Here is a 2,500-nt window from a genome sequence, read left to right on the forward strand (position 1 = left end):
GTTAAGTGTACAATGAATTTTTGCAACTGTTTTCGGTCAGAGCAGTAATCCTTTAAAAGCTGATGGCCTTCTCGATGTTCCTCTCACTCTGTTCGTCCTTACGAATGGAATATTTCATCAAAAGTTATGGAGGTACAAAGTCTTAAGCCATTCATACTCCTTCCTAATCTGAATAAAATCACTTGAAGTCAAGTTGTATAATTTGATCAAGCACATCATTGAGATAAGTAGGTCAATTATTCCCTGTTCACACTTGTGGTTTCAATCGCCGCGGTTCAGAGCGCGGCGGTTCAACTGCAGTGCAAATAGATAAAAGTCGTTCACACATAACCGCGCAGTTTTTCCTTCACTATGTTGGTACCGCCACGGTTCACGTGCGGTTCAGACCGCTAGTGTGAGCAAGGCCTAATTCTTTTTTTGAGATGATGTACTTTGTAGACTTTATTTTGGCTAACGCTGGGTAATTTTGCTCAATTTGAGAGAATGTCCCTGAAGAAAAGGAGGTTAAGTTAATTGGTGATTCATTTCGTACTTTTCATATTCACTCTGTGTACTGATATTTATCTGATTCTATATGTTTACAATCTCTACCGTTATCTTTCAACTCCCCTCTTCGTTTCTCGAGCACTTCCATCACACTTAATGCTTCTTCTCGTTTCCTCTATCGTGATTTTTATTGGTGCTTTCGTGTTTTACATTGAATTAGGAGCGTTGGAAGGAGGGTTCCGTTTGTATTTCAGTGTTGCATTTTCCAGAACATTTGTCAATTCCCCCTTCGCTTCCACCCCGCAATGCTCTTATCATCTGTTGATTTACTCATTTTTAGCTAAAATGGCTTAGTTCAATATTATTCTGGCGTCTTCCCGTGTTGATACTAATTACCTTGATTCGACACTTTTTTTTTCAATAAATTTTGTTTTTGAAATTTTCTCATCACGTGTTTGATCTTTCTCGTTCAGATCCAGTCTTACGAACGGGAATAAGAAAGTAAGTTGTAATTTGGAAATATTTTTAGATGAAATTCCAATTTCTTTGCAATATCGATCTGGTCAGTATCCCGCAAGCCATTCTATGGTAAGAAATTACTGTAGTGGGTCTTACGTCATCATCGACGTCATAATAGGGGTGTACATAGCTTGTAAAATGCGTAAGAGTTTGTTGGTTGAATATAGTGTAATGGTGACGCCACTGGGTTATAAGTCTCTTTTTTTTTTTTTTTTTTTTTTTTTTTTTATCAGGCCCAGGTGTGCTGAATGTTGGCAACCTTGGTGAGGCTCAATTTGATGCCGGGCTCTCATCCATCTTGTGCAGTAGTCGTCGTCTCCGTCGTTATCATTGTCGTCTTCAACGACGTGTTAGTGTTAGTGTGTGTGTGTCGTACACACACACACACACACACACACACACACACACACACATATATATATATATATATGCAAAAGAAATCACTTGAACGCGTGATTCTAATAGGCAGAAAAACCACAGAAAGGCAACCGAGCGCTTTCGTCACCTTGAAAATGTCTGAATAGGCGAAAGCGCTCGGTCTCCCTTCTGTTATTTTCCTTGTGTTTTTTCGGCGCGCGTGTGTATATATATATATATATATATATATATATATATATATATATTTGAAAATTATTTCATACAAATGAGAGAGAAAAGGGTGGGGAAGGGCAAACGAAGATGTGTTGGGAAATAGAGTTTATTGCCCCAACGTTTCGAACAACTGTGTCTTCTTCAGAGGACCAAGTTGAAGAAGACCAAGTTGGTCGAAACGTTAGGGCAATATATGTATGTATATATATATATATATATATATATATATATATATATATATATATATATATATATCGTATATTCTCATAATTTGTTCATCTATCTATCTAATCACTTATTACACTTAGCATAGATACGTTTTACATCTCTCCCCTTTGATACTGTATCACCCTTTGGCATGTGATCATTTCAACGTCTATGTTTATTCATGTATGCACATATGCATATTGAGCAAATTAATGCAGGAGGGATCAAGTTAGATCTTGAGTCGATGAATATCTTCTGAATCTGTCCCAAGGCGCACCACCGTCTTTGGTCGTTGCAGTGTTTTGATTTACTTGTTTATTTGTTTATCTTGCTATTTTTGCATTTATTTATTTGCTTATTTATTTAGTTATTTATTGAATTATTTGTTTGTCTATTAATTTGTCTGTTTATTTGGGGTATTGGCTACATGTTGTTGTGACAAAGTAGCATGCAGTTGATACTTTAGGGTGTATATGGTCTATGATAGAGGAGGACTCTGTTCTCAGAAAATGATGACACTTATATTATACTGCGACTGTCCCTTAGTTATGCTGTCCCCCAACCCCTTGTTACTGTCCTGAACCATTTCTCTGAATATTCATTTCCTTTTTTCGCCTAAGCCTACTCTATGGTGGGGGATAGAATATTGCCAGCAAGTATTCCCACTTGAACCGTAAAGAGGCGATAAAAACGGGAC

The 2,500-nt window shown here is 37.2% G+C and overlaps 1 protein-coding gene across 2 annotated transcripts in view; it reads left to right on the top strand.

Moving 5' to 3' along the window:
- LOC143021324 (uncharacterized) overlaps positions 1-2,500 on the top strand; it is a 491,448-nt gene that overhangs the window by 259,352 nt on the left and 229,596 nt on the right. The window lies entirely within an intron of this gene.

This window comes from Oratosquilla oratoria, chromosome 42, assembly GCF_046742065.1.
Source record: "Oratosquilla oratoria isolate Oo_2021 chromosome 42, ASM4674206v1, whole genome shotgun sequence".
Lineage (NCBI taxonomy): Eukaryota > Metazoa > Arthropoda > Malacostraca > Stomatopoda > Squillidae > Oratosquilla > Oratosquilla oratoria.